A 12,727-nucleotide genomic window follows, 5' to 3' on the forward strand; every position below is an offset into this window, starting at 1 on the left:
GAAAATGCATGAACGTCATAAAAGTGTCTGCAGATATATTTTTTCATACATTTTCTTATTACTTTCATATGAGTCTATCACCAAAATCTGTGCACTAAAGCTAATTAAGAGGCACACCTTTGACCTCCATCAGAATAAAATAATAATAATTTCCAAGTGTAGATTTTTATCAGCAAAAACTTGGATGGGAAGCAGTGTCCAAGATGAAAATTTTCTTATTTTTATCTGTGTTCATCATGGTCTCTAAAGTTGATAATTGTGCCTTCTTTGGCATTGATAAATGTGAGGGGCTCTGAGACCTTTTAAAATGCAAATGAAAGCCTACCAAAAATGATTTTTCTTAAAAGATCCAATAATGCTTCATAGGCATATTTATGCCTTCTATTCTCTTGTGAAGCTATAAATTTATATAAATGGTTGCATCTATAAATTTAGACCAATGAGATGGGAACACTTTTTTAATTGCTTAACCTCCAAGCACATTATGTTTTATTATTATTATTTGCAAGTACAAAATAAATCTTTAAAAACTTAGATTTTGATTGGTTGTTACAAGATAGATTAATCACATTTTAATGCCATCCCTTAGCAATAGTTCCATGGAAAGAACTAAAAATCATGAGTTCTAAAAAAATAGATTGAAATTTTTAACTGGAGTTGTAGATTAGCATCCATGAGTATGTTTTATTTTTATCCCATATTTAATATGTCAAAGATGGTATAGAGAGCTAGGATGTAATGAAAACTTGTTCCTTAATACCATTAAAAATATTCCAAAATAGGTGGATAACCTGTGTGTTAACCCCACATGATTCAGAAAATGAAGGACCAAATCACTTGATCATCAAAGAAAATACTTGCACAACCACAAACCAAGAGCATGTCTTAGTAGCATGTTAACCCATGCAAGAAAAAAAAAAACAACATTCCACAACAAATGCAAATAGCAAGAATAGAGTGCTACTATATTTTACTTGAGACCAAGAACACAATAGAATAAACAAGGAAGGAGACAACACAAATGCAATAGGCTGGAAGTATACAAGATTGTTTGATTGCTTTCTATTAACTGGAAATGAACTATTACAAGTATGGATTGAAAAAACAAAAACTAACTACAATTTTTGTACATAAAATAAACTTGCAGCAAGTATAGTTGTATTCTCAAAAATCCCAGAGCAATCAATACTACAACAAGACAAACTCTCACAGGTGTTGTTGCACATAATACTCAAAAAATATTCTCTGTTATTGTTGTTGCTGCAAAAAAACTTTGTATGAGAATAAAAATGAAGAATGAATATGGAATGAATGACATTCCCTCTCTTCTGTCTTCTTGTTTTCCACACAAACTCTTTGCCCTCTTTCCCAAATTTGAACTGACCTACCACAATAAATGCATATGACCATTGGAGCCAAAATACAAGAAATGTCAGGTTGGTAGGTGGGCATGGGACAACTAGAAATATAAAATATTCCAACACTCCCCATTTGTCTCGAGCCAACAAAATAAGGATCAATGCTAATCTAAACAAATTACACCAAGACTCTTTCTTAAGTGCACAAAAGTTCCAATGCCCAAAGGCTTAGTGAATATGTCTATTAGCTATTGCTCAGACTTACAAAATTCTATCTTGATATCTCTATTCTTCATCAAATCTCTAATGAAGTGATATTTGATCTCTATGTGTGTGCTTCTCCTATGGAAGACTAGATTCTTAGATAGTGCAATTGAGGAGATGTTGTCACAAAGGATTGTGGTTCCATTCTCTTTCCTTTCATTCAAATCCATCAAGATCCTCCTTAACCAAATAGCTTGACATGCTACTACATTTTCTATTATGTATTCAACCTCTATTGTAGAATGAGCAAAAATAGGTTACTTCTTGGATACCCATGAAATTGCACCTGATCCCATATGGAACATGTATCTGGAAGTGCTCTTCTAATCATCTAAACTTTTAGCCCAATCACTATCCATATAACCAACCAAATTAAAATCATTATCTACAATATACAAGACCCCAAATCTCTTGGTACCATTCACATACCTTAGTATCCTCTTTCCTGCTTGTGAATGGGAATCTTTTGGTGTTTCCATAAATTTGGAAATTAGACTTACTACATGCATTATGTCAAATCGAGTTACTATCAAATACATTAAGCTTCCAACCATACTCTTGTATAATATTGGATTCACACTTTTGCTACAATCTTCCTTGCTCAACTTCAGACCTACTGCTATTGGTGTTGAGGATGCCTTACTATTCTGCATTTTTAATTTCTCCAAGATCTACTTTGCATACTTTTCTTGAGAGATGAAGATGCCATCATGTATTTATTTTACCTCTATGCCTAGAAAGTACTTCAAGAGACCCAAATATTTCATCTCAAACTCATTCTTCATGGCCTCTTTGAACTCATCAATTAGGAAATTATTATTTCTAGTGAAGATTAAATCATCTACATACAAGACAACAATCAACATTTTACCATTTTTTGCCTTGATGTAGAGAGTGGGCTCACCATTGCTTTTGCTAAAGCCATTTCTCATCAAATATGAGTCAATCCTACTATACCATGCCCATGGAGCTTTCTTGAGCCCATGAAGAGATCTCTTCAATATATACACCTTGTGTTCTTCACCTAAAACTACATAATCAAGTGGCTGCTCCACATAAACCTCTTCTTTCAATATACCATTCAAGAAGGAAAACTTCACATCCATTTGATATACTTTCCATTTGTGTTGGGCTGCAATTTCTATAATAGCACACATAGTTTCCATTGTTCCAACTAAGGTATATGTCTCATCATAATCTCTACCATATTGTTGCTTATACTCCTTGACCACTAAACCTGCCTTATGCCTATCTATTTTTCCTTCAACATTGTACTTGGTCTTGTAAACCCATTTTACTCCAATTACTTGCTTCTTAGGAGGAAAGGTAGTTAACTCCTATGTCTTATTTCTCTCAATAGCATCTATTTCATTTTCCATGGTATGACACCATATTTCTTCCTTCATAGCTTCTTCAAAATAAATTGGATCACTATGAGAAAATAATGCAAACTTAACATTCTCATCATAATCTCTCTCATACCTTTCATCTTGGTATATCTCCCTTAGACTCTTAATCTTTCTTGGCAATAGGGAGGCAAGAGTGGGATCTAAATTTTTAGTATTGCTATTGTTATTCTATACATTTTGTAAATCAATCTAGAGCTATTTGGAGCTATCTAGGGCTGACTCTCTAAGTTTCATTTGTTGCTTGCCTTGTTGAATTTGTCTACAATCATCAATATTTGTTGCTCCATCATCTTTCTCATAACCAATGTCTTCCTCTTCCTCATCAATACTTGGCACTTTGCTTGAAGTGCTTGAAGATACATCAAATGAGCCATCTAATGACTAATTTTCAAGAAACTCCACATCCTTTGAAATGATAATCTTCTTGGTGATTCAATCTTATAGCCTATATCCTATAAGCTATATGATCGAATCACCAAGAAGATTATCATTTCAAAGGATATGGAGTTTCTTGAAAATCAGTCATCAGATGGCTCATTTGATGTATCTTCAAGCACTTCAAGAAAAGTGCCAAGTATTGATAAGGAAGAGGAAGACATTGGTCATGAGAAAGATGATGGAGCAACAAATATTGATGATTGTAGACAAAGTCAACAAGGAAAGCAACAAATGAAGATACACTTCAGAGCTTTTTCATCTAGTTTTTTGCCTCTGTTCCTTAGGCACATGTGCATATGTTACACATCTGAACACTCTCAAATGTTCAACTATATATCTATTCTTTGACCAAGCCTCAAGAGGAATCTTTTTATGAATGAACTTTTCGGAACACCTATTTATCAAATATACTATTGTTACTACAACTTCTCCCCAATATTCAGTTGGGAGCCCTTTTTCTCTCATCATACTTCTAGCCATTTCAACAATGGTCCTATTTTTCCTCTTAGCCACTCCATTTTGTTGTGGAGTATAATGGGTTGTAAGCTCTTTCTTTATGCCATTCTACCTGCAAAAATTTACAAACAAATTGGAGGTATACTCCCCTCCTCTATCTGATCTAAGGACCTTAACTTAGTATCCACATTCCTTTTCAACCAGGGCTTTAAATTCAACAAATTTATCAAATGCTTTAGATTCTCTTTTCAAAAAATACACCCATACTCTATGACTGAAATCATCTATGAATGTCATAAAATAAGTACTCCCCATAGTAGAAGTAGTTTGCATAGGGCCTACCAAATTAGAATGCACCAACTCTAATGGTGCTCTAGCTCTTCTAAAATTTTCAGAATTAAAGGGAAGCCTATGTTGCTTACCTAAAATGCAAGCCTCACACTTGTCATATGAATCTACTATGCTTGGTAAACCATCTACCATTCTTTTCTTGGACAAAAAATTTAAATCAGCAAAGCCAATATGTCCATACCTTAGATGCCAAAGCTTGGAGGGGTCTTCAATTACACTCCTAAGAGTTTATTGTTGATGTGCTATTGTACATGCATGCTTAGGAGGTGTAGCACTAGCTTGAGAAGAGAAACATGTCTCTATCCTTGAAGGGAACATCTAGTTCTTTGTCATTTGGACTGCTGCAAGTAATCTATTACTCCCATCATTCTCATGAATGGAACATTTGTCATTTTTCATCAATACCTTGTATCTATTTTGAATGAATTTTATGACATTCATCACATTGTGCTTCATACTGGGGGAAAAATACACATATTATATTTCTTTTTTCTCACCTTTCTTGGTGCGAACCATGATTGATCCTTTGTCCACTATGGAAATAGTTCCATTATTTTGCACCTTAACTTCAAACTTGAAAGTCTTATCAATCAAAGAGAATGAACTTTCATTACCACTCATGCGGTTGCTACAACTGCTGTCCAAGTACCATACCTCTGGGCTACCTTCTTCACCAATGTTACACATGATGAAAGTTGTGGGATTGTTTGCATTTCCCAAGTTTACATTAGCCACATTCACATTTTTCTTTGACTAATTACTTTATTTTTTCTAGCATTTACTATCATAATGCCCATACTTATGACAATAGTAGCATTCAAAATTTCTCCTATTGGAGTTGTAATTCTTCTTACCTCCTCTAGAGCTATTTTGAGATGTGCTTGCTCCCTCTTAGTTGCTTGCTTATCTTGAGCTTTCTACACCAACATTCCTTTGACCATTCCTTCCACAACCTTTAGTTCTTGAGCCTCTACCAGAGCCATTTCTTCCTCTCCCCTACCTCTTGAATTCTCTTGAGCCTTGAAAGACTACTCTTGGGAACTTGTTTCTGATCTATTTATCTAGTGCTCATGGGTTTGGAGAATACCCATCAACTCATCCATTGTCAAAGTGGTGACGTCATTTTCTTCCTAAATGGTCATCACAAGATTGCCATATTTCTGAGATAAACTCCTCAATATCTTTTCCACAATCCTCTATTCTTCATGATCTTTTCCATTTGATTTAAGTTGGTTTATCAAAGTGGAGATTCATGAGTTGAACTTTGCAATGGGTTCATTGTCCCTCATCTAAAGGTTCTCAAATTCCCTTTTGATCTACTATAGTTTCACTACTCTAACCTTATCAGTCCCCTTGAAGTTTGTCTCAAGGATATCCCATGCTTCCTTTGCATAATTTGTTGCTGCAATCTTGGGGAAGACTATCTTTATCATTTCTACCTCAATAAAACTCAATACCTTAGCATCCTTTCTCCTTGAATCCTTTAGCTAAGTCTTTTGATTGTTGGTGAGAGTAGCATATTGAGCTGGTTTTGTCACATCATTGAACCCATGAACCACAAACTCCCACAAGTCATTAGCTACCATTATGGTTTTTCTTTTCTTTCCCAAATGTCATAATTTTGTCCATTAAAGGATGGTGGTTTTTGCCATATCTTTCCTACATCTCCTACCATGTCTCCTACACAATAAACTTAAATACCCAAAAAATTAAATGCCCAAACTCACAAGGATGTAGGGCCAATCAGCTTTGATGCCATGAAAAAATATCCCAAAATAGGGGGATAACTTGTGTGTTAACCCCACATGACTTAGAAAATGAAGGACCAAATCACTCGGTCATCAAAGTAGCCACCCAACACAAGCACAAACCAAGAGCATGCTAAGTAATGTTAACACTTGTCATGGTAATTTTTTAACCCACATGAAAAACACAAACAAGTTTCCACAACAAACGCAAGAAACAAGAATAGAGTAATGCTCTGTTTTTCCTAAGACTAAGAAAAAAATGGAATAAATAAGAAAGGAGACAACACAAGTGCAATAGGCTGGAAGTATGCAAGATTGTTTTCTTGCTTTCTATTAATAAAAAATGAACTATTACAAATTGGGATTGCAAAAACAACAACTAACTACGACTGTTGTACATAAAATAAACATCTAGTATGTATAGCTACATTCAAAAAATGCCTAGAGAAATCACCGCTTCAATAGGAAAAACTTTGACAACTGCTACTGCACACAATACTCAAAATACATTCTATGTTGTTGCTACTACTGCTGCAAAAAAATAACTCCATATGAGAATGAAAATGAAGAATGAATATGGAATGAATAGCATTCCCTTTTTTTTGTCTTCCTATTGTCCAAACAAAGAATTTCCCCTATTTTCCAAATTTCAACTCACCTAGCATAGTAAATGCATATGACTGTTGGAGCTCAAAAAAAAGGAATGCCAAGTTAGTAGGTGGGCATGAGACAACTAGAAATATAAAATATTCCAACAAAATTACCCTTGATTAGCTAATGTGGTAAACAAGCTTCCTCTCAATGATGTGAGATAGAAAAATAGTGATGCACTGCATCTTTTTCAACAACAGTCTTTTCATTTTCAACAATTCAATCTAGGTAACCATCTGTCGAGCTCTAATTATAAAGAAAATTTTAACACAATTTGTTTAATAAATCAAAGATAGATATTTTTTTCTAGTTGATTCTAAGAATATTATTAAATATATTGTCTACTAGTTCAAGGGATTAGAGACTAATGCATTACAAATGTTTAGAAGCCCTAACCAAATAGATAGACTCATCCATACATTTTATTAACACAACAGAGCCATACAAATTCTAATTTTAGAAATTACATTTTTCTTTAATGCAAAACAATACTATTTAATCCCTCTCATCAACTATCTCATTTTAGTGTGCACTAAGCATTTTAAAGTATTAATCTATAGATTTAAAAATCATAGATAATTTTCTCTCTTATGCTAAATTTCATTCCATTCAACTAATTAGCGAGAAGTTAAACCACAACACTGAAACGTCATGATGAAACATGAAAGTAGGATCCCTCCATGGAATTTTTTGTATCACAAGCACAAAACAATGTGGACATTAGTAGGGCTTGGATTGTGAAAAAAATGCTGATTGCAGGTGTAGTTTGGGGAAAACTACCTGACAAAGTAGCGCTGCATATAATAGCAAAGCTGATCCCACGATGAAGCATTGTGAGATTGAGGGCTTTGTGGAAAGTATGGAATGAGATGATGTTTTCATATGATACTATGCATAGAATATATCCAAGCATAAGTCTTTATCACAGCACTTGTTTTTTGTTTCAATTTGATAATTTTAATTATAGTGAGGTAGAATCATGGGTAATGGAAGGAAGTAGTGGGGAATATATCCATATTGCATTGAAGTGGCATGCAACACCATGTTCTATCTGTGTTGTTATTGAATATTTTGTCTTTGCAACAAAGAGGAGATCTTTGAAACATCTTCTGGATGCATATGATGTTATGTTTTTCAAAGAAGCATTTGACTACTCTGTCAATTGGTTTGTTATGGTCTCGGGACATGTCCCATCTAAAATTGAAGTGTATGAAACATCATCTAAGTGGCCTTCTTGGACTACAAGAAGATTAACTCATAGTTTCATGGACAAGATTTATATGAGTGGGTAGGGATTTTATCACAAAGGTAACTTTTACTGGTTGAATCCTAACTACACCAACACCAGTGTTGTAGAATTGAACCTTACGAATAATTAATGGAATTTGCTTCCATTTCCACCTAATGCAAATCATAGAAATTCTCACTAGATGACCAGTAATTACAATTTGGGTGGGAATGATGTGGGTAAACTAATTCTAGTTGAGAAAATGAGCAAACATGTGTGGAAGATACAAAATTTAGAGGAGATTTGGTGTAGAGGGCATATCACGTTGCCAAAAAATATCAATTCCCTTGTAGTTAACAAGAGTAGATGGGTCATGTTGGTTGCTTAAGAAATCAATATATACAATAGAAACTTGAGACTAGTGCGAAAGGTTGCAATCAATGATGTTCATCTAGAACTTGGGATACAAATAGGAGAAATGAAAAAATTTGAACACAGTGTTGTGTCAATGAACCCTCTATTATTACCTTTCGACTTTAGCTATGTATGGTGGCCTAATAACCAAAATCTAAAATATCACATTTAATGTGAAGAGGAGAACAATGGATAGAATAATAAATTATACACCAAGAAAAAGGAAGCAAGTATTAGAAGGTGATAGATAGCTACTGATTCATTTCATGATACTGATAGTGTTATTTCCTGTTGGACACATTATATCCATTTAGACTAATATAAAGATTGTGAATTTTATAGATCAAATGAAACCAATTGATTTAAAATGATTTGTGGATTTAGTTGTAAACGATTATTATTAAAGTGTTTCCAGTATTTTTAATGAGATCAACTAAGTTATTATATGTGACAACTAGTGTTCAAAAGGTCAGATTTATAGATTGCCTTTACAATTGTGTAGTGATAATTATACGCAATGAACTAAGCTCTGTATTTTAAACAAATTATGTTTTACTTTTTTTTAAATTTTAAAATAAATTTTATATGTTAATTTTTTATCAAATCAAACTGAAGGTATTTTCTTATTTTTACAAATAATTATGTTTTAATCAGTATAGATTTTTACAAATAATTAAGTTTTAATCAGTGTAAATTTTTTAATGCTTTCCCATAGAGATGTGTTTGCATCAAGATTGATCTTTCCAAGGATCTTAAGGATTTTTTGGAAATGCAAATTGGGGCTCAAACCTTCTTTTAGAAGGTTGTCTATTTGAACCTCCCCAACACTTTTTATAGGTGTCAGTCCGTAGAACACAAGATCAGGGATTGCCCTTAGGCTATGCCTAGGGTTAAGCCCACACCTAAAGAAGTGCCTACCAAGCTAGTGAAAGGGAAAAAGAAAGGGAGAAATGAAGAATGGGTTACTGTTGGGTGCAAGGGCAAGGCTACCTTGAATCCCTTCACCCTAAACAATCCTACATGGTGGTCATCGTGAGTCCTTCTCTTCCCACAAGAGCATTAATTCCCACTAGTGTAGGGATGCAAGTAGTTTCCATAGAACCTAATTTGAGGGTTTCATAGGTTTCGAACCCTATTGGTATGCAGGGGATTAAGGCAACCACAAAGGCTTCTACCTTGGCTGTGGTTTGTACCCCTCTTGTTGCTTCTTCCATTGTGCCACATGCAATGCAATATTCTCGTAGTCCTTCTAGACATGTAGAGATACCAGAGGTGAGATGATAGGCTATAAGTACAAAGGTTTTTCCTTCTGACTTCCACCAGGTTTCTACCTAAGGTTTTTCCTTCTGACTTCCACCAGGTTTCTACCTTCTTACAGAATAGCTACTACTCTCTTGAGGATTAGGATGATATGGAATAATTTTCATGAATTTTTTATCATGGAATGTTAAAGGTCTCGTAGACCTCTCTAGAAAGTACCATGTTTGGGATACCCATCATAGACTTGGTAACTTAGATTTTCTCTTTTTGTAAGAAGTTAAGATGTCTGGTTTTATGCTCTCTTTTTGATGTCATGTCATTTGGTAGGATGGAGTTATCTGTTCCTCTCAGCACAAAGCTGGTTGAGGTGGTGTAGCTACTCTCTTGTCACCTTGTCTTCATTTAACTATTATTTTGCATGGTTCTAACCCCACACAAAGATTTATTTGGCTTTTTCTCTCTAGTAACAATCATTCTTTTGGAGTCATTAATGTTTATGCTTTGAATGATGTTGTGGAAAGATCTCAGATCTGGGCCTAGATAGATGACAACTTGCCTCTAGCAACTTGGGTTATGTGTAGTGACTTCAATATGGTTGAGGCGTCCTCTAACAAAGATGGCATTCTGCCCTTCGCTGGATAGTTGGGGAAAGGAAATCCTAGTACTACATGTGCAATAAATTGAGCCTTTTTTTATCCCAATATTAACCACTCCTAGGATAGTGGGGTTTGGCACACTTGGTCCAACATACGAGTTAGCTCTAATTTCATATTAAAGCATCTTGATCGTTCCATGATTATTGTACAATCTTTTTTCTCTTTTTCTAAGGATCGAGATTTACCTATAATTCCCCTACTATATTTGACATTATCTAACCACTATCCCATTTATTTTATCATTTCATGGCAAATAGTTGTCTTGAAAGTTGTCAAGTCTCAGTTCTTCCTCAACATGTCTATGGTGATGCATGCTTCCACCATCGTACATATCCTACGTGTCTGGATTTTGGAGCCACATCCATATTCTTAGAAGGGCTAGATTCAATGGTGGAATGATGCCATTTCCACAATTGATCGTGTTTTGCGCATCTATGGGTGCTAGTTGGCAATTTTTAGAAAATAGTCATATCAAGCCAACACTTTTACACTCAAAAAAGCCTTTGAGGCTCTCACCCTTAATCTATTTGATGTGGATTTTCAAATTTAGTTGGCCAAACTTCCCCATGACAAAAAAGTTGCTAAAAACTATGCCACTTGATGAGCCCAAATCAAAGCTCATCTCTACTAGCTAGACGTTGGTGATAAAGCCTCGAAGGAGTTCTTCTAGGCTCCTCATGCCTATCATACAAATGTTCGGATTAAAAAGATCAAACAAGGAATTTTTGTTCTTTCCAATCTCCCTAACATCCTACAAGCATTTGTCCATCACTATGAGAATATTTTTTCTTCACAGGGAAATTCGGTTGCTCAGGAGGAAGCTCTCAAAAAGTGTATCTTTGTTACTCCAAATCACCTAGCGATTGAGTAATGTGCTTTCTATGAGCAACTTATTTTCCTTTGGGACCTTAAAGAGGTGATCTACTCCATGTCTAATGAAAAATCCCCTGGGTGTGATGGGTTTCCCTATGAATTTTACAAACACCTCTGGGAGCATATCTATCATGATCTGCACAAAGTTTATCTTAAAGCCTATCATTCTAAAAGCTTAGGAGACATTATAAATAAAGAAAATATAAAATTCATACCTAAATCTAGTTATGTAGAGGAAATTTGCAATTGGAGGCCCATTACCCTTCTAAATGTATCTTATAAGATTATTCCCAAGGCACTCTCTCTCAAAATCCAACACATGTTCCCTTTAATTGTGTGCCCTAAGAAAACTTGCTTTATTAAGTCTAGATAAATTTTTGATAATATTATTGCTATTTGGGAAATCATGAAATGGACTTGCATGTCCAACCAAAGGGTAATCTTTCTAAAGATAGAATTTGCTAAAGCTTATGATTGCATTGAATGGCCCTTTATTTTGGCTAGGCTCTAGGCTTTGGGTTTTGGTCCAAACTTTTTATAGTCCATGGAGATTCTCTTTGGCAATGCTAATGCTTGAATTACCATCAAAAATTCACAATCAGAGGCTTTTGGCCTTTTTTTTCTCAATTAGGCAAGGTTTCCCTTTAGCTCTAGTGCTTTATGTCCTTGCTACTAAAGGTTTTGGCTATTTGCTAGCTCATTCTTGTCTTCTAGACTAGTTTGTGGCATTTCTTTGCCTAAATCATCTTCTCAATTAGTCAATGGCCACTTTACAAATGATTCCTTTCTCACTCTTATCAAGGATGAAGAAAACATCCACAATGCTTTAAGTTACTTGGACACCCTTTGTCAAGCCCCTAGATCTACCATTTAATGGCATAAAATGCTCTACTTCTGCTAGTCATTCTTGCTAGATCAACCTTAGCTCAGCTAGTATGAATGGAAATGGGTTACACATGGGGAGATTTTCTGCTTTCTAGGCATTCCTTTTGCATTCTAGGCTTCACGTATTGAACTTTGGAATGTTGTACTTTCCAAGATCATCAAGAAGCTTGATTACTAGATTATGAAACTAATTTCCCTTGCTAGCAAATTCTAGATTTTCTCGAAGATTCTTGTAGCTACTCATGTTTATTATTGTTCTTGTTGGGCTCCCTCCAAAGCTTCTTATCAAATATTGGAAAGATTGCTAAGGAATTTTCTCTAGGCTTCTGGTTTGGACCATCATGGGTTTCATAGAGTTGCTAAGGATAGTTTTTGTCTCCCAAAAGAATCTGGTGGTCTTGGCTTGCTTTCTACTTAGAGACAAGGCCTTGCACTTTGTGCTAAATGGATTATTCATGCTATCATTAGAGATTAAGCTTGGAAGATTTTTGTTTGACATTGTATATCTTCTAGCTTTCCTATCAACAAACCTACTTGGAAGGCGATTAGTTTTCACACCCTTCTCATCATGCATGAGCCAATGACCATACAAGGCCTATTTTTCATTTAGAGCATATGGAAATCCTAAGAAACTATTAAGCCTTGGCTTTGATGGGCTAGGGATGAGTTTCACAATGGCCTCTCCTTGAATCAGTAAATGGTGGTCTCACCTATTTTTCATTCAGGGTACTCCCCC

Source organism: Cupressus sempervirens, chromosome 7 (assembly GCF_028749045.1).
Source record: "Cupressus sempervirens isolate cs-2001-9-10 chromosome 7, ASM2874904v1, whole genome shotgun sequence".
Classification (NCBI taxonomy): Eukaryota; Viridiplantae; Streptophyta; class Pinopsida; order Cupressales; family Cupressaceae; genus Cupressus; species Cupressus sempervirens.